General features: G+C 40.9%; 1 protein-coding gene across 3 annotated transcripts in view; it reads right to left on the bottom strand.

Moving 5' to 3' along the window:
• LOC126276092 (putative tyramine receptor 2) overlaps positions 1-21,259 on the bottom strand; it is a 1,721,495-nt gene that overhangs the window by 804,791 nt on the left and 895,445 nt on the right. Inside the window, exon 1 of one of the 3 annotated variants that reach the window (XM_049977253.1) lies at positions 416-468. The exons of the other annotated variants lie outside the window; for them this stretch is intronic. The gene's annotated coding sequence lies outside the window, so the exon portion shown is untranslated. Of the gene's footprint in view, positions 1-415; positions 469-21,259 lie in introns of those variants that run through there. 3 annotated transcript variants of the gene reach the window in all.

Below are 21,259 nucleotides of genomic sequence, written 5' to 3' on the forward strand. Positions count from 1 at the left end.
GCATTAATTTGGTCAGTTGTAATCTCAAAAGGCAACTCGAAGATTCGAATTGTGCGAATGCCAAAACCAGCATGTGCAACGGTGACCTCACCAACGTTTCCATCTGAGTGCTTAAATTTCATGAAACCTCCGGAAGGCTCAACTATTTTCTCACACAACTCGGAACTACGCATTTTAACAAACACGACACAAGCTACAATCGACAGGTGGATCCCAATTACATCATTAAAGGAGAGCTTCACACCTTCTTCTAACCAATTTTCTACTTCAATCGACTTGGGTCTGGCGTATCGAGGATCAAAGGTAAGTTTCAACGGATCTTTTTGACTTGGTTTAGCCATCACTGCATGTTACTCATTACTTCTCGAAGTGTTCTATAAACAGAGTTTTAAGCCGCAGCAAGCGCAAGACTTACCACGCGGTAGCACAGACGGCGCAGCGCACACCACACTACGTCCTACCTCCACGCCGTCCGCCGGCGAACTGCCATCTGAGCTACCGAAGCACGACTCACTCCCGGTACTCACAGCTTTACTTCTGCCAGTATCTCGCCTCCTACCTTCCAAACTTTACAGAAGCTCTCCTGCCAACATTGCAGACTTAGCACTCCTGAAAGAAAGGATATTGCCGAGACATGACTGAGCCACAACCTGGGGGATGTTTCCAGAATGAGATTTTCACTGTGCAGCGGAGAGCTTATGTAAAGTTTGGAAGGTAGAGGACGAGATACTGGCAGAAGTAAAGCTGTGAGTACCGGGCGTGAGTCGTGCTTCGGTAGCTCAGATGGCGCCGGCACGGTAGCTCAGCGTGTTCGGTCAGAGGGCAGGTTGGCCTTTGTAATAATAATAATAATAATAATAATAAAAACCTGAGTGGAAGGATCAAAAACGAACTTGAACGGATGTCATGTGACGTCCGCAACGACCAACCACACTCACAAAAAAAGATGGTAGAGCACTTGCCCGCGAAAGGCAAAGGTCGCGAGTTCGAGTCTCGGTCGGGCACACAGGTTTAATTTGCCAGAAAGTTTCATATCAGCGCACACTCCGCTGCAGAGTGAAAATCTCATTCTGTACACATCTATATTCAGCATTGTTCTACAGCATCATATTTCGAAACATTATTTTATCTCCTTGTCTGACATGTTTATCGTTCACATTTCATTTCCGTACAAGGCTATACTCCAAATACCTCGGAAGAGACCGCCTAACACTTCAAATTTGTGTACAATACTGACAAACTTCTCTTCATCAGAAACCTTTTTCTTACTATTGATAGTTTGTGTTTTATATCTTCTACTTCTGCCATCATCAGTTAATTTACTGCACAAATAGCAAACTCGTGTACTAATTTTATTATCTCATTATCTACTGTAATTCTCTCCGCATTGCCGCGTGGAGTGACAGCGTGGTTTGAGGCGGCATGTAACGAATTGCGCGGCCCCTCCTGCCCTCGGGCACGAGTGTGTGTTGTCCTTAGCATAAGTTACTTTAAGAAGTGTGTACGTCTAGGGACCTATGATCCCAACAGTTTTTTCCCTTAGGAATTCACAAATTTGAACATTTCCCTCCACATTGTCTGATTTAATTCTACCACAGTCTATTATAATTGTTTTGCTTTTGATCATTTTAGTCCCATATTCTCCTTTCAACATGTTGTCCACTGCTCTACCAACTCCTTTCAGTCTCTGAGTTACAATATCATCGCAGATCGCAAAGACTTTATACATTCTCCCAGAAATTTAATTCCTTTTCCAAATATCTCGTTGGTTTCCTTTACAGCTTGCTAATTGAACAGTCGGAATAAAATCGGATATAAACTACAGACTTCCTCACTCGCTGCTCGATTAACTCCTATCATGTCCTTCGACTCCTATAACTGCAGCCTTGTTTCTCCACAATCTGTATATAACGTTTCGTTCCGTGTATTTTATCCCTGTTACACAGATTTTTTTTTCAGTCAACAGTGTTCTGCCTGGTTTGATGCCACCCGCCATGAATTCCTCTCCTGTGCCAACCTCTTCATCGCAGAATAGCACCTGAAACCTATAACCTCAATAATTTGTTGAATGTATTCCAATCTTTGCCTTCCTCTACAGATGTTACGCTCTACATCTCCCTTTTGTGCAATGGAAGTTATTCCCTGGTGTCTTAACACATACACTATCATCCTGTCGCTTCTTCTTCCCACAGTCCACGTTTCACTATCATACAATGCTGTGCTCCAAACATCATACTCAGAAATTTCTTCCTCAAATTAAGGCCTATGTTTGATACTAGTAGACTTCCGATGGCGAAGAAAGCTCTTTTTTTCCAGTGCTGGTCAGCTTTTGGAGTCCTCCTTTCTCCGTCCGTCATTGGTTATTCACCTTCCTAGGTAGCAGATTTCCTTAACTTCATCTACTCCGTGACCCTCAATCCTGATGTTACGTTTCTCGCTGTCATCATTTCTACTACTTCTCATTACTTTCATCTTTCTTCGATTTACTCTCAATCCATATTCTGTACTCATGAGGCTGCTTATTCCATTCAACAGATCGTGTAGTTCTTCTTCACCTTCACCCAAAATAGCAATGTCGGCAGCTAATCGGATCATTGATATTCTTTCAGTTTGAAATTTAATTCCTTTACTGAACGTTTCTTTATTTCCATCACTGCTTCATGGATGTACAGATTGAACAGTAGGGGGAAAAATATGCAACCCCTTCTCACACACTTTTTAATCCGAGCACTTTGTTGATGGTCCTTCAATCTTATTATTCCCTCTTGGCTGTTGTGTACTCCTCATCTCTTCCTATACCTTACACCTACTTCTCTCAGAATTTCGAGCACCTCGCACCATTTTACATTGTCAAACGATTTTTCGGGTCGACAAATCCTATGAAAATGTCTTTATTTTTTCTTCAGTGTTGCTTCCATTATCAACCGCAACGTCAGAATTACCTCTCTCGTGTCTTTACCTTTCCTATGGCCAGAGGGATCATCATATAACAGATCCTCTATTTTCTTTTCCATTCTTCTGTATGTTAATCTGGTCAGGAACTTGGATGCATGAGCCTTTAAACTGATTGTGCAGTACCTCCAGCAAATCTCGGCTCTTGCAGCATTCGGAATTGTGTGGATGATATTTTTTCGGAAGTCAGACGGTACATCGCCATACATTTTACACACCAACGTCAATTGGTCTCTTGCCACTCATGAAGTGTTATCAATTCCTTCTGACTTATTTCATTTTATATCTTATAAAAGTCTTTTAAATTTTAATTCTAATACTGAATCTTCTATCTCTTCTAAATGCGTTCCTGTTTTTTCTTCTATCACTTCAGACAAATCTTCCCCATCATAGACGTCTTCAATGTACTCTTTCCGTCTATCTAATTTCTCCTCTGAATTTAAAAATGGAACTGCTGTTGCACTCTTAATGTTACCATCCTTGCTTTTAATTTCACCATATTCTAATTTTTCGGTATGTTGAGCCAGTCGTTACGAAGATCATTTCTTGTTCGATTTTTTCTCCTTTTTCATGCAGTCATTTCGCGTTAACTTCCCTGCACTTCCTATTTATTTCATTCCTAGGTGCCTTTTAGTTCTGTATTCCTGAATTTTCCTGGACATTTTTGTACTTCCTTCTTTCATCGATCAAATGTAGTATTTCTTCACTTACCCATGGATCCTTCCCCGTTACCTTCTTTGTACCTATGTTTCTCGTTGCAATAAGTTTTGTGGGGCACTCACATGTGACATTGGCAGGAATACTTGTTATCAATGTGCCGGTAGAACAGACCAGAACAAGGCAAGACAGAAGTATTGTCTGCCACACAGGTTATCTCTTCACATCTGCCGGCCGCTGTGGCCGAGTGGTTTTAGGCGCTTCAATCTGGAATCGCACTGCTGCTACGGTCGCAGGTTCGAATCCTGCCTCGGGCATGGATGTCTGTGATGTCCTTAGGTTAGTTAGGTTTAAGTAGTTCTAAATTCTAGGGGACTGATGACGTCGGACGTTAAGTCCCATAGTGCTTAGAGTCATTTGAACCATCTTCGCATCTGCATCGTTTATCCTACAATAAGTTATTGAGCTGGCTGCATCACACCATGTTCTCCTGCACCATTGTTCAGTGGCTAGCAGCCGCTCGACTTTGCATTTATCATCGCATGTGTAGCCTGTCGACACCACAACACAAATAACAGCTTTTTTTCGCCAGGAAACAGGGACTGCTGGAGAGTGGCGTCTCACTGCGATGAATCACGCTTCTGCTCTGCCGCAAAAAATCATCGTCGCCCTCGTTGGAGGGCACAGCGGTGTTACTCCTGCCGTCATGTTGTGAGGAGTCATTGGGTATGATTTGAGACTACGACAGTTGGTGACTGAGGGAAATTTGACGACACAAAGGTACGCCGTGTACCTTTTTCGTCCTCCTGTATTCCCCCACATGTGACAATACCGATGTGTCATTACTAAACAGTACAATGCTCGTCCACAAACAGCACTTGCCTCTAAGGATTGTATGTGATCTTCAGATTCTCCTGCGGCCCGCAAGATCCGATAGGACATGAGTGGGACCATTCGAACTCCTAGTACCAGTATCAAGTATCAAGAATGTCAAGAACCTGTTACAACAGTTGTGAGTCAGGTGGCGCATTCTACATCTACATCTACATCCATTCTCCGCAAGCCACCTGACGGTGTGACGTTATTCCCAACCGAATCAGTTCATGCATCCAGGCCAGGTGGGGTGGGGTGTAACGTGATACTGGTAAGTGGGCTGATGCTGCCAAGTTCTTCGTAAATTTGACTCGATTTTCGAATCATATAACATCAGATACCCTCTCAACCCGTGAAATTACTTTCGTTTCTGCTTTCATTGTGAACTTTTTTTTATTTTTGGCAATGTATTATCTAATGTAGCAACCGTACTTATAGTTGCGGAATACACTTGACCTCCTGTGCGGCTGAATAAGAAGTAACTGTTTCGAATTAGGATGGTGGAATAAGGTTACTACAGTTAGGTATTTATTACTAGATTAGTTCAGAATGAATCTCTCCCACTTTTGGAGAGTGCAAGTTCATAAACTGGAAACTGAAGCAGAGGACCTACCTTGCTCATAAGAGAAACTTCGAAAATAATTTAGCCCCATATAGCATACCCGCAATGTTATCTGCAGTGACATTAGCGAATATCTCACGTACGACAACCAAGTATCATAATCGGTTTTCATCGCCGGCGCGCTGTCAGAGCACTTCTTGTCGGGTCAGGGACCTTACGCAACCTCCTAGGATCGGACTGGTCGAAGACACACCAAGCCTGTCAAAGAAGACACGCCAGAACATCCAGGACGTCCGCTGTATGGCGATATTGCTGAGACTTACAGGCAGTCACCGAATCGGCATAGAAGACTCGATGTCAACGACATACTGCGTTGCCGGGCGATGTGGACGGGCGGTTCTAGGCGCTTCAGTCTGAAACCGCGCGATCGCTACGGTCACAGGTTCGAATCCTGCCTCAGGCATGGATGTGTATGATGTCCTTAGGTTAGTTGGGTTTAAGTAGTTCTAAGTTCTAGGGGACTGATGACCTCCGATCGTAAGTCCAATAGTGCTCAGAGCCATTTGAACCACGCCATACTGCGTTACGATACAAAATGACATGTCCTGGGTGGTGCTGGTGATGATATTTTAACAAAGGCTTGGTTAACGCGTTACCTTATCAATCACTGCAGTACAGGAGGTGGCGACAGAAGACCGAGAAGCAATGCACCGAGAACAGCTGAGGTCAACAGTTGCGGCAGACGAACAGCCAACACGCCTTCACTGGAAATCGTAAAAACAACAACACCAAACTGGAAACGCAGCTGCGTGCCGTGTCCCTACGCCATAGCAACCAGAGCCGGTGTCAGTTGAAGCCGGCGCTCAACGCTTATCTCTCGTGGAAAAGATGCTCCCTCGAACATGGCGAGTTATGCCCCGCAGCCAGGGAGCCGACAGACAACGGAAGAGTCAGATGTAACGGCAACGCCCTCCACAGCTCTCCAGGAACCGGTGGTGTGTTCCTACGGACCAGGGAGGCGTGCAATGCATTGGCCAGTGTGGCAGGCAAGAATCATCTTATTACAATAGTAGTACACATAAGTTTGATAGTAGGTGTAGTTTTTATTAATAGTAGGAAAAGCTATGACGATGGGAAGTAGTATTGTATTATAATAACGCACAAAAAAAGAAGAAGTTATTATCAATCTGCAACAGTTGCAGTATCTTTATTTTGGCGACTAGTTTCGAACTTACAGATTAATTTTCTATCCTGACTTCCTGAGGCTACAATACAAAAATAAATATACGTGAACAGTAAAATATAAATATGGAACTACAAATACGAACAGCAGTTACCTATTTGATTACTACCTAGGTTTTCTACACACTAAGTAGACGCGTTGTCCACTAATCGACAGTTGCACTTGCACAGTGGCCTTGTTCAACCGCACGGACTACCAAATCATGCGACCCTCTTCAATGCAAATTCCCATTCGCGCCTCGGCCCACTTGGTATTCCCCATTAACTCGATCAGCATTGCAGAGGCTCTCAAGCTCTACTGATGTGGCACCTCAGCATTGAACGAAACAGGGATCCCGCCTGAAACCCAGGTATAGGTGCTTTAATCAAGTGAAACTCTATAGTTTCAGAGATCTTTTCAAGTATCAGAAGTTTATTATGTATATATGCAGACTGAAGCGACGAATGTAAATTTATGCCAAGGCAGGGATTAGAAACAGGGTCTCTGTTGCTGATATATAGAATTATATGTAAAATCGGCAATGTAAAAAAATAAATAACAATGTCTGGATCGAAACAAAAAGCAATCAAATGGTTCAAATGGCTCTGAGCACTATGGAACTTAACATCTGAGGTCATCAGTCCCATAGAACTTAGAACTACTTAAACCTAATTAACCTAAGGACATCACAAACATCCATTCCTGAGGCAGGATTCGAACCTGCGATCGTAGCGGTAACGCGGTTCCAGACTGTACCGCCTAGAACCGCTCGGCCAGCCCGGCCGGCAAAAAATAATCAGTTTCTTTAAAGAAATTTAATTTTATCTGTTTTAGGGTGCTTAGTATCCTTCTTCAGAATGTTAAAACTATCTCATTATTTGCGAGTGGTAACAATATGTTACATACACCCTAGTGTCTGTTCAAAAATGATATAAATAAGCCAAACAACACTCACAGACATCATGCCAGAACTGGAGCTAATCAGATAATATTTCACCACAGCAATATGCTGCATGAATCTTGCTGTTGACTCTCGCATGTAATGCGATAGGTTTAATCTTCTGAAGAAGGGAACTAAATGCTCGAAACCGGTTAAGAAATCAAATTTTTTATATTTATTGGTTGCTGATTATTTCGATATACACAACTATAGGTGACGAGGAAGATGGGAATAAATACTAATAGCGTCTAGGGTAGGTGGATGGAACCATCGACCGCGCAAAAGCGTAAAAAATATCAGCAGATCATCATGTCGACAGTCGGCAGCAATTATATAGATTAGAGAAAAATCGCTGTCGTAGTTGACAACGTGTGAGTGGCAGGGTTCATCGTGAAACAGCTTGAAATTTAAACGCCAAATCCTATAACAAAGGTGTGTAAGAGGATTTTTTGTTTCACTGCTGATATACAACAATTACGAAGTGGCGTTTCATTCGTCTGGACAAGATCATCAAATGGCCACGTGACCACAACTCTACTATTTTTTCTCTTATCTGAGTACATTGTAACAATTAATTTCCTAGGGGCGCCTGTGTGTTCGTTCTATTGGACGTGACATAGTGTAGTTTCACTGCATCTGGGGAAGGGGGAGGGGGAGAGGAAGAGCTTTTGTTCAGCCGGAGTTAAGGAGCCGGTCTGTGTCAAATCCTCCTAAATGGGTAGGTGCCTCGACAAACGATGCCGACTTAAGGCCGAGTAATTTCCCAAAGACAGCAGATGTTTTCCAACAGTTGCTGCTGAGATAAATATGAAAGTCATAGCAGGAAACAGTAGCGTACAGAAGCGCTTCATGCCGGAGCAGGAAATAGCTGATCGAAAAGCCAATGTTGCAACGGACTGAAACGTAAGACCTGTCACACAAATTTATGGTCGTGCGGTAGCTTTCTCGCTTACCAAGCCCGGGTTCCCGGGTTCGATTCCCGGCGGGTTCAGGGATTTTCACTGCCTCGTGATGGCTGGGTGTTGTGTGATGTCCTTAGGTTAGTTAGGTTTAAGTAGTTCTAAGTTCTAGGGGACTGATGACCTAAGATGTTAAGTCCCATAGTGCTCAGAGCCATTTGAACCGTTTGAACACAAATTTACATTTCTTGACAGACCACCCTTTATCATTTTTCAAAACAATATTTTTCATAAAAAAATTTAAAATCTCTTTATTTTCTGTACTTTATCATCAAGAACATCCAAAAATATGCCTAAAATACTCATGGTTTAAAAACAGGTAAGATTAACATGTTTCATCTGAAATCAGCATTTGTCTCTTTGGAAGAAATGATTTCGCGTATAGGACTGTGTCATTGTAAATTCGAAAAAATGCCGTTATTTCAGCTGAAGTTGCGGTCCTCTTCAGGGCGGTTCACTGCTTGTGTCTTATATTATCTCTGAAGATGGCCATTCCACTTATTTAAAAGATAGCCGCTATAAAATATACAGATGTTTTAGTCATTTAAAATACTCCTTGTCAGTTAATAAGCATGGTTTTTCTTATTAACTGTTTTCTGAAAGCGTGGTGATTTGGAAGTTCCGAAAGAACACACACCACATGAATAATTGAGGTAAGGACTGCCGAAGTTCACTTCCATGGAATGCACACCACGCTCGGTTTCTTACGGGTATCGGCGAAATGCCGCGATTAATGGGGACAATGAGGATAAAGGACAAGGGCCACTACACCAGTAGTGTCCACACACTACTGGTGTAGTGACCCTTACCCATTATCCTCATTATCCCCGTTACTCGTGGTATTTCGCCGATTCGCGTAATGTAAGTTAAGAATTTTGGTCTGACGGAGGGCGTGCTAGGGTAGTCCGTGCAGTAGCGATGGCCACGGTATTGCATACGGCGCGGTGGTTAGCGCGTCTGGCTAGTAAGCAGACGACCGGGCTCGAATCCACATCCTGCACAAATGCTAAACTTCCCATTGATTTAAATCCACACCTACTGTAAGCTTATGTGAATAATTCCTTGGTGACAAGATTAATTGTAAATATTTTCTGATTTGAGCAGTATGATTTCATGTGACGAGCATGTTGGAATCCTGAAACCTGATTCTCATGCAGAGCCACGAGTAAGGAGAAATACGGATCTCCATTGAACAAATGGTAGCAGTTACGCAGATAGATTTGTAGACAGAGCGTGTGAATACTAAGGCTGTGGGTCTTACCTCAACGTAGTATCATCTGCACAGGAACAGTACACCCGGCCTCTAGGGGCTTGCAAACAAGAAGGCGGAGGCAGTCAGTCAGAGAGGGGACTGACAATGAAGATGGTCGCCGAGATTACGCGGACTTCTGTCTGCCTCTGGGATTGGAGTAGTCGGCAACGCCTGGAAACGAGGCTCCGCCGATGCGCCAGATTGGATCCTGATGCGTCTGCATTTTCTCCGATGCGGCTTATCTCGGCTGGAGGCCTAGTGGGTCAGCAGCACATCGTCTAATTCAGTCACGGCGCTGCTCCTCAAAGGCCTCAAGGGGAACGTCTTCTCCACAGAAGCCAAGAGAAAGGAATCTTCCCGACTGCTCATTTGTGAAGAGGTTATAAGTGATAATGAGAGAAGGTCGGGTCCGCCTTTCTGCAAGTACAGAATTATTGTCTTCCTTTAACACCCAATCAAGTGTCACCTTGTTTCTGGGCATCCCTCTCTAATTTTCCAGTACTGCATATATACAGATCATGTTTAGGTTACGAACTACGTTACTGGTAACTCGGGTTACCGAGTGTGTCCTGTCACTAAATTAGCACACCATGTCATCTGCAAACATGAGGGATGTTTGGATACAGCCTGTTTTGAAGTTTTGTTTATAGTCCAGCCATTAAAAGGTATATTCCGTTAAACTTCATTTGTAGTTACCATGGTAACGCTAAAAAGGAAACAGATATTTTAAAGTTCAAACTATAAAAAAAATTCAATGCAGACGATACCGTAACATTCATTATGTTTCCAGCTGACAAGGTGTACTAATTTAGTTTGTGGCTCATTTTGGTCGGTAATCATAGGACACACTCAGTTTAAAATGAAAGGTAAAGTACACATATAGTTCAAGTAACAAAAAAATCCGATGTACTAGTAACATATTTTCTGACTCAAACATAATCTTTATTTGTGTATTTGAGAAAAATAAAAGAAATAAGTCCATTGAGGATGCTGCAGCTATGATGAAGCACATTTTGGTGTTAAAGGGAAACACTATTCGTGTTCTTGCAAAAAGGCAGACATATCACTAAGTCATTACTATTTTTTGCAAGCACAGGAACTAATCTCAAAATTGCAGTATAATAGGTAACAAGTCTCTTACGCTGTGTTGCTTACACCGAAAGCAGTTCACACCTTTACATATAAGTCTACTATTTTATAATATCTTATGGAAGGTAAGATCATTCCTGAATACGTTTTTAACATAACAAAAAAGACGCTGTGCTTAACACTCGCCGACGTTACCTACCATAAATGCTACATTCAACTTTATTTCCCTGTCTCAGGGACTTAACTAAACTTTCTGCGTCCCTGCACCTTGCATCATGAGCTTTGCGAGCATCACAATTTTCTTTTCTGCAAGCTCCCATAAGGTTTCAACATCTGCTTGAAGAAAGCTGTATACCACAGTCTCAGAATGGCTTGGAGACATGAATGTAACTTCTAACAGTTTTTATAAATCTTGAACTGTAATGTGTTCATAACAGGTAATAAAATGTTAAAATACCCTAATTAGGGAATTTGTGATTGTTTTCTTCGTCACAGCAATAAGGCTACACTTTTTTTTCGGATGTACCACTTGGTTTGCATTCACCAATGACCTGTATTTTCAGACGCACAAGAAAGATAGCAAACGGAAGAAGAGAGTGAAAAAGAAGAGTTGAAATGTGATAACAAAAATGTTGTTCCAGCGAAGAAGCGCCCTGGAACACCGAAGCCTCTGCCAACAGCAAAAAATTCCGTGCAATGCCTCTACTTCAGATGATGAATAAAACCCGGAAAATCCATTTCAGGTATATGTTGTAAGAGTGTGAGTGTCTCACATCCGTGCAGTGTACTAAATTCAAAACGTCTCTGTGTGTCACAAAAAGAAGAAACTGTACTTTATCAGTTCCAAAAAAAAGTATCAGCAGTATGAGAAGCATTCTAATTGCTTTTTCACATAAAATAATAAAATAACCTTTTGTGATACTTACATAAATACATTTCCGTACCGCAGTCGTGAGTTTATAAATAAATTCCAGCAAAGTAAACCCTGAAAACATTTTAGAACCATTATACTTGGATCCTGATTTGCACATACGCTACTAGCCCTAATATTGGCTGAATCATGCCATTCTTTTTTTAATTTTGTATTGTAGTTTTATTTTCTGCGAGAACAACGCATTGACCACTGATATATACTTTGCATTCATAAAATTTAACCTCAAGACTGAGGCAGTTAACGTGAAGTGTGCCGAGGTTGGACATTTCTGATCTGTTCATACAGTGTTTTGGGTGTCGCTAGGTTCTCAGCTTCCGTAAGGTAAAAAGCACGTAACGTGCGACGCAGTTTAATAATGAGATCTAAACTTTTGTTCGCAACTTATGTGGACCGTTATGTTCAGCTGATTTCAAATCTCGGTAAGAAATTTTATGGAATCTGGGATTTAACATAATATATTCTGCTTTGATTAAGAACTATTTCCTTTTATTTTCGGGGGAGATACAGCGCCTATGTCAGGTATTGAGGAAACGTGGGTATTACGGAACAAATGTCAAAGCTGTCGAAGAATGAGGTCCTCTTTGTAATGGATGTAAAACAATTAAACTTTTTCATTATTTGGAATTGTGTTACACAGAGGTGTGAGCTGAGTTTGCCTGGTTCGAAGGACGGACTCGAAGAAGTGAGTAAAGCATCGTTACTTGGTATAATGGATATATGATCTTGTAATTTATTGGGCACTAAAGGTAAAAGTGGGCACAGAGTAGTGCATTAGGAAGGGGAATTCAATCAAAGCTATAGGGTCTCTTGGCTTCCGATCACTTTAAAGTGTTGTCAAAACTCAGACACCATACTCAATCGGTTACATTTCGAAATCTCACGCCTTTTCTATTGCTGGATTACGGTTATCAAAAAATGTTCAAATGTGTGTGAAATCTTATGGGACTTAACTGCTAAGGTCATCAGTCCCAAAGCTTACACACTACTTATCCTAAATTATCCTAAGAACAAACACACACACACACATGCCCGAGGGAAGATTCGAACCTCCGCCGGGACTTACCGTTATCAGTCCGACTGAAATCATCACCAGTGAATTCACCATACACATTTAAGAAAGGTGTCATACTTTCTATTCTGTTCTGTAATGTTCTGACCTGTGAAAGTTGTTTAAAAACATCTTTGCCGCCCGCGGTGGCCGAGCGTTTCTAGGCGCTTCATTCCGGAACCTTGCGACCTCTAAGGTCGCAGGTTCGAATCCTGCCTCTGGCGTGGTTGTGTGTGATGTCCTTAGGTTTGTTAGGTTTAAGTAGTTCTGATTTCTAGGGGGCTGATGACCTCAGATGTTAAGACCCATAGTGCTCAGAGCCATTTGAAAAACATCTTTTCGAACAGTCTGCCCGTTCATTTTCCACATCCATTAAAACAACTTATCAGATAAGTGTGGCAGTCAAAAATAACGTGTATCAGGTAATTATTAAAATGTTAAGAACATACCGTGATAGAGGATTTTCACAGTTTACGATTGGCTTTAAATAAGAAATTACGAGGGCGTGCTGAAAGTAATGACTCCGAATTTTCTATTCTGTTCTGAATACCGGTTGAGACATTACATGTCATGGATAATACTCCGTCGAATTACCCTCTTCGCTGACTCAGTTTATAGACTAATCTACGGCAGTCGGTTCTGCACTAGTCACTTCCGTGCCGTGCTGTCCAGGTGGGCCCTGTGGTTGCTGGTTCTACGCTCTCATGCGTTTGTTTGATGTATAAGTGATCCCCCACGACTCAATGGCCCAACCGCCACACATTTATGTTCTATAATTATGCGTTTACATCTTAAGATGAAGCTTTGAGTTCCTAAAGCGGTCGTGGAATAAGTTAAGGAAATCACTGACAACTGTAGCAGATTTTTGTTGTAGAAATGTGTTCCTCTGATGGGGATTCTCACCTGATCAAATATTTTGTCGCTGTCTCAAGCTGGAACTTCCTACCACTAGAGGGCTCCGAAATATAACGTACCACATATACATATATAATGTAGCACATATCGTTGCCTGAGAAACAGAGTGCTGTAATCGAGTTTGGAATTCGAAGAGCTCGTTCACTCATGGAATACCCTCTCCGTCAGCATCACAATGCCAGAGCACACATGAGCGGTGCGAAATCAGCAACAATCCAACGCCTTCGGTCCACTGTCATCCAACATCATCCATACAGTGCCGAACTATTTCCAATTGATTTTCTTCTCTTTTCTAAACTGAAACAACACTCTCAAGGACTTCACTTTGTTAGTGATGGGTTTCATGCAAAAAGGAGGCTGTGGCTCTTTCAGCAAAGTCAAACATTCTACAGCGATGGTATCAACAAACTTACCTGCAATGGAAGAAATATGTTCGTCACCAGGATGACTGTTTTAAGTTATAAATACGTAGACATGAAGAACAAAGACATAGAATGTTGATGAGGTTTGCTTTATTTAAGAAGATTTACGACTTTTCATAAAAAAATTCAGAGGTGTTACTCTTCAGCACACTCTCGTACGTACGCATAGTATAGATCCTGTGATACTACGATGTATGAATGAAAGGGAAATTTTTCTTAAGCTCCATTTTTAGTAACACAGCTAATTTCCGTTTTAATGACGAAAACACGCAGAATGTTTCTCTGTTTAGTGTCTGCGCTATAAGCTAATTTTGACAAACAGTTATTTTCAAGCACTAGTCACAAACCTTAAGCTTCACACCATATTTGAATAAATAGCCAGTACAATTACAGCGGCACATTCGTGTTCATGTGAATTTGTAGCACAAAGACAGCCAGTAGTTCCATCAATATAAAACATTTATCATCCGATTTTTCGAAAACAATTAGGAGAAAAAATGGGGTGTTTGGACATCTTATAGTCATCTTCACTTGATAATGGACTGAATTTCATTTCGTTTTACTCGCATGCCATGGTTACTGTGCAGCACCATATTAAGTAAAGAGTTTGCAGAGGTAAAAAGTCGCTGTGTAAACATTGCATATGGTTGATTTTAGGTTATACATAGCAGTGAATGAAATGTTTTTAAAATATAGAAATATTATTTAAATTTAAGAGCAGAGAGCATCCTCATTTTGTTCTCCAGTTAACGGGTTTTATATCCGAAGGACGGTTGCGCACGACGCTCCCATTCACGTCCTTGCACTTCGCGATCATGTGGTCATAAAACCCGCCATAATTCTTACACTATTCAAGATATCGTAAACGCAAATATTAGAGTTCAGTGAGACACATAGATTGTAAGATAACTATTCGAAACTTCTTTACTAAACGTCCGCAGCGGTGAGATGTCGGCTGGTAAAGACACATTGGGATTTCCATAGAACTATAGGAAAATCCAAACTGTGTGCAAATAAACGTTCGTAACACTAAGGAAAGGCGTAGAACGACGAGTACACACGCCCACAGTAGCGAAATGAATGATCTCTATATTTTGTTTGTGGTCATCTACATGGGGGAAATGATCAGCGCAATAAAGTAAAACAGAACTCAAACGGAAACATTGAAGCGTTTGCTTTTCCCACATGCTATTCTAGAGTAGAACATTTGAGAAATAATCTGGATGTGGCTCGATGAACTCTCTGCCAAGTGCTTAATAGTAAACTGCAGAGTAGTCATGTGGATGTAGTGGAAATCAAAGAAAAATATTTGTTAGTGTGTCAGTGGCTTTTTATGACGAGAATTGGCCTGGACGTTAAGGTAATGCTGAACAAGGCACAAGGTAATTATGCTACCTGACAAGTATTCGCAAGAAATGCGTTTGAAATTCCCGTCTGACCACCCATATTTGTGTGTTTTTTCACAGACGCTCCTGCAGATGCATGCATTTCTCTTTTGAAAAGGATACGGCCCATTTCATTCCCGGATCCGAGTTTGTTCTCCATCTCTGATGGCCTCTTGTTTCCTTCCTTAAGCAGGCCGCTATATTGGTTTGTGGTCGAAGGTGCGCAATAAAGAAATTGTCGTTACTGTCGCTTACTAGAAATATCACAAGGCCCGTGTACCAATCGAACAGCTGGGTCTTTGTAGCTGATACTTTGCGAATGCGAAGATAAATTAAGTGAATCATGTGTCAGCTCACTTTACCTAAAAAATACGTTTTAAATAAAATAAATTAAAATACGGAAGAATATTATTCATCTACACTTGTTTCAGGCATATACTCTGATTCATCTACCTGTTCCCTGAAATACACCATAGTTTAAACATTTATTGACTATGATAGTAAATCGGCAGTTTTGTTTTAAATTGCTGAACGAAGATTGTGAAGCATAGAATAAGAAATTTGTGACTTAATGTTTATGCAGGCAAATAATATAGGTATTAGTGCTGGAGAAGAACTATCCCATGCGGACTTACTCGCGTGAACATGAACTTAACTACCAGAAACAAGAAGGAGTTGTGAAGAGGCATGAATAAAACTTCATTCATGTGCGTGACAATAACATTATCTCGCAATGATAATACGATTTTAGTCACAAGAAGTTGTAATAACACATCATTTATTTGTATCTGGATAACTGCGACGTTACTATAAGTCGTTTTTGGTTTCGTAATTGTGACACGTTACTTGAGAGCAGACACTTTGCTACTCGTCGTATTGTTTGCAGAACTCTGTTCCTGCACAGAAGACAGACGATATGCCTGTTGGGTAGCTAAAGCGCAACTGGAGAAGTCAAATAAAGAAATTCCTATCTGAATTACAGGAATAGCTCAGGAATTGTGGTGGCCAACCTCCTGGGTTCCGGAATTCGACGTACGTATGGCAAGGAACTACTGCTGGAACTGGAGAGAGAGAGAGCCAGTACTGCAACCGGGCAGCAGACCGCTGGAGTCGAGAATTTCCTGCAAGTCTGAGACAGGTCTGCTTCCTTATATTGCCATGGCAACGAGACATAACGGACACCTTTGTCTGCCTCACTAGGTCATAGACTAGACGAAATTACACTCTTCATTGAGTTCCCTTCTGACGCAAGTACCCCCTTGTTTTAAATTCCATCCCATTTTCCTTAGATAACCAAGTAGAAATTGTGAACTGATTACGGCAGACATTGTGATCCTCAGAAACAAACTCCTGGAAAAAAAAATTTCGTGTTACGCATGCCAGGTAGTGGTAAGTATTAATTACATGAATATTACAAACAACTATGAATGTACCTGCATACTAGTACTTCATTTCTCTGCCGTGAGTTTCTATGTCGAACTGGGACATCCGCAGAATCGAATTAACAGTTTCATTTTGCATCCATACTGGGTGATCTTTGACCACCACTGCAGAGAGAGAGAGAGAGAGAGAGAGAGAGAGAGAGAGAGAGAGAGAGAGAGAAGGTGTGATGATGTTATTTGCTTACAGTGTCATGTATTGAGACGAGTGCTTTTCTTGTATTGTATATTCTTCTCCTCTTGTGTAACTCCTTACCTTCACAAGTATTCTTCAGACAGAGGTTATTTCTTCTTCAGAGTTCGTCCCGCTTACTGCAGCCGCTATTTATGTTTGGCAATCGTCGATTCACAATTCTGCAATTTTTTTTATTTTACTATTGTGACCGGATGACCTTCCTGCCGTGAAAATCTGTGTGTACCACGAAGAAAGAAAATAATTTGCTCCATATGTATTTCAGTCTTCTAACCTATCTTGTGTGTGTTTTCGTACTTTATGCTTCAGTGAGTGCAGGAACAGAAAACGGGTCGATAATCGGATCTTTATTGTCGATTCACTGATGTGACTTGAAAGTAAGTGCACTCCGCTGTAAGGTAAATGAGTAGGTCACAGAAATGCCCATTGTTAAAGGTACACCCAGCCTGTGTTAAATGCGTGAAGTTCTTTGCTAAAGGTACTGACACTGGGTATGGGACTGCATAATGAGTAAACGAGATACAAATGAAACACATTTTTCTTCACCTGAAGAAATTTGAAGGCGATGCACATTGCCGGGCGTCAGAGTTTAGTTACGTGTTCGTTTGACGGCATTAACTATCGATATTAAATATTGAATTTTGAGTTGTTGAATCGATGTCTACGTTCTGCCGTGACGTTGGTGTTGGTGAGTTCCGAAACAGGCATAGCGGTGGTGTTAACGCAAGAAAGAAACTACTCTAAGATTCCTTGAAAAAAGTCTTTGGAAACTGGATTGAAGCGCGAAAGAGACAGTGAGTACAAAATCCACGTTTGACCGATTCTTTAATACTGCTGATTAGAGTTGATCGTTACCAAAGAGAAGTAATACAGCAGGTCGCTAACATCTAAGGAAGAGTATGTTTACTCCCAAGTTCGTTTAGGAAGCAGATAAACCATGGTGCAAATGCTGATCTAACTTTGGTGGCAGTCGTAAGAAGGAAGTTTTCGTTCTTAGCGGAAAAATATTGAGAAGAAGAATCAGTACTTCCTCTCACATGTCTCTGGAAATGATCATGACACGTTAATGGAAATAAAATCGAGCTTATATTTTGACATAGAGACATACATTCTTACTTTGCACGTGGAACAGGAAAGGCGGAAAACCATTGTGATAGCAATCAACAGACAATGTAAGATGGTTTTTCGCGTACTGCTTAAATAATGCATTCCAAATCACCCATTTAACCTGGGGATACTTTTTAAAAATCATATGACAGACAGCCATGGACTGACGTTTACGTAGTGTAATCGAGTATGAGTTTGAACAGGAGCTGCTTTGCACTTAAATTACTCCGACTGGTCGTTAGCCAAGCGCTAACTCATAGCTGTCCGCTCGAGAACAGTGAGCTCGGTGCCAAATGGAGTCGAAGCACAGTTAATTGTTCTCTCCGAGGACCCACACAATAAAGCGTAAATTGCCTATGCTGTACTTTTGGCTGTTTGCCTGCGTCCTCTTTTTCTAACAGTCACGTAAGCTGTATTCAGTGGTTATGCAGATCTATAATGCAGTTTACACTGGTAACGTAGGGTTCGTAAGAGGAGAACTATCACGTTATTGCGCTACTGAAACCTGACGCATTTTGCGTACTCGATTTTGTGGCATATTTTCACTTTTCCTGTCGAAGGTCTTCATTCTACTGACTCTGAATCACACATAAACTGTCTACGTTTACGCACTGTACTTCAGATCTATAAATATCTACCCATTAAACAAAAGGTGCTGTAATTACATTAATTTCTTAAAAAAACGCTTAATCTTAGCAGTTAACTACAATTTCACGAATTGTGATCAATCAAGAAGCTATACATTAAACAAAACATTTTTCACAGCTTTAAGTGATTTGCCAAAGTCTTACTGCTCTAAAACCGAGTTTATATGAAAATATTTCCACCGGATAACTCTAAGGATTCAATGAGGTATCTTACTTCACAATCAGTTTCAGCGAAGTGCCTTGTAAGTGCTTTGTCACAGACCGTTTTTCATAAATTCCTGTCCAAACTTGCCATATTATTTGACTCGACTAGAGTCCACGTTTGCATAGCAATATGACAGCGAACACGTCACGATAATCCTCGCTATGTCTTTGACAGTGTCAAATATTACGGCACGTTTTGGTATCGAGTTATGACTTCTGTGAAGGTACTCAAAAACCTCTTGTATGATACTCGCCAGTCCAGGCACGGTACCAGTTAGGACTGCTAGAGGAAATAGAGAAGATCCAAAGAGGAGCAGGACATTTCGCTACAAGTTCATTGTTAATGTAGTAAGGGCGAAAGTATTACGATAACGCTCGGGCAACTCCAGTGGCGGAAGCTGCAACAGAGGCGTCATTTTTGGCGATGTGGTTTATTGTTAAAATTCAGAGAGAGGGCATTGGTTAAGTGTCAGCCAATACGCTGCATCCTTGTTTTAATTTTTCGCTTAAAGACCTTGAAGGTAACATTAGAGAGATTCGAATTTACACGGAAGTTTACCAATCCTCGTCCTTTCCGCGAACCGTTTGCAACTGGAACAGGAGATGGGGAAAGTGACCGTGGAACACAAACTACCCTTCGCCACACACCGTAAGGTGGCTTGTGGGCTATAGAAGTAGATGCAGAAAATGTATGCCAAAACAGATTGTAGATGCATTTGGGTATCCCCAGCCGTTAGTCGAAAGTGTTGCCTTTTGATAAACACAATACCACTGCTTCGCTTACCAAAGTATTTTACCTGTTTTCTGAGTTGTATTCTTCCTTGTAACCATGACTAAGAAAAAGACTGATCTGTACAAACTGTCGGGAATTATACTATATTAAATTTAAATTCTGAGAAGCAATTGAAATGTGGTGATTTTGGAGAATGTTGAATGTTAAGGAAACAATACGAAACTAAGAGTTGTTAAACAGAATAAGGGTGGAGGGAGATTTTAAGTCCATGGACGACTCTTATCAGAAGGACGGTTATGTTACGTAGATATCAGTTACAGAATCCGTGAATAGATAACTTGGTGCTGGAAAGGTATAAAATGTGGGGACAGTTAGGCCACTCGTATAGAAGCCTTTTGCGTATTTAGCAAATGATTTTATAAATTCACTAATGAAGTTGTTAAATTAAACCGAACTTTAGGCACTGTTACTGTGCACGCAGAAAGTATTGGTGAGCAGATTCTGCTTTCTTGTAAGATAATTTTGCCCAACTTGCCACATCTGTGATAAGAAAAGTTCAGTAAAAACTAATCATAAATCGTACAAATAATTTTGTTAAAGTGGATTATTATAACCATAGTTTGAGGCTAAATTATGTTCGTCTTTACGGAGTATGTTTCCCTACGAATGAATTAATACATCATTTCAAAACTTAAATATATTACTTTTAAGAAATCTAAAATTTTATAGGTAATCTATAAAAATGCTACAAAACGTGTTGCTACGTAACTGTTTGCTCAGTCATGAAGCACGTTTAACAAGTTGTTGAATAAAGAAGAAGAATGTAATCTTTGTCAATGAATGCAGTAAACTTAAGGAAAGTGAAAACATTAGATTACTACATGCAGTGTGTGACTGGGACGTTACCAGGAGATTCCTTGGTCTCGAGTTACTACTTTTAAACTTTTTTACATTTACTGAAGGTTTCCCCGCTAACCAATAAAACAATAATTTACAACAGTACCCTCAGTTACAATGTTAATTTTTTTTCGTTAAAGCGTAATTGGTCTTTAGAAATGGCTGCTTGGAAACATTTAGCTAACATCATCGCAGAGTGTGATCCAAGGTTTATGGATGTAGAAAGGTACACGTTGTCTGTTATTAAATCTTATGTATCTGAGAACCAAAACTGATGCCTTCTTTTAGAATCGACCCAGTTACTGATGTCACACATCTTTTCACATATGGCACGTGTGTAAAATTTTTGACGCTTGAGAAGGGGAATCGAAAATAAGTCTGTAATTACGGTTGATGTTGGAAAACTGAAAAAGTGGCTTCAGGTGTCATCCACGGTGCTTGTTATGGACAAGACAGACGGATTCCACTCGTATGTAGATACCTTTCGAACATATTTCAATGTGGACTGGTCACGTCAAGACAAATTTCGCATCATAATGCTAATCAGAAAACTCCTACATAACTTGATTCCTCAAGTTCGAGTATTTATTGTATGAAATAACCATACAGCAGGTGTCGCTCTGATGGCCGAAATGATGTTACACTAGAAGATTACAAACATTTATCGGACCAATAAAATGCATAAAAGAAAAAATGCGTTCAACTGAAAAAATTAGTTCTCCGCTTCTCACTCATTTTTCCGGAAGAAATAGTGACTAAAATAGTTAAATCTGTGTGTAACGCAACTTGTACATTGCTTTTTTCCGCTGAAACGTTTCACCATTTTCTG

Source organism: Schistocerca gregaria, chromosome 1 (genome assembly GCF_023897955.1).
Source record: "Schistocerca gregaria isolate iqSchGreg1 chromosome 1, iqSchGreg1.2, whole genome shotgun sequence".
Taxonomy (NCBI): Eukaryota; Metazoa; Arthropoda; class Insecta; order Orthoptera; family Acrididae; genus Schistocerca; species Schistocerca gregaria.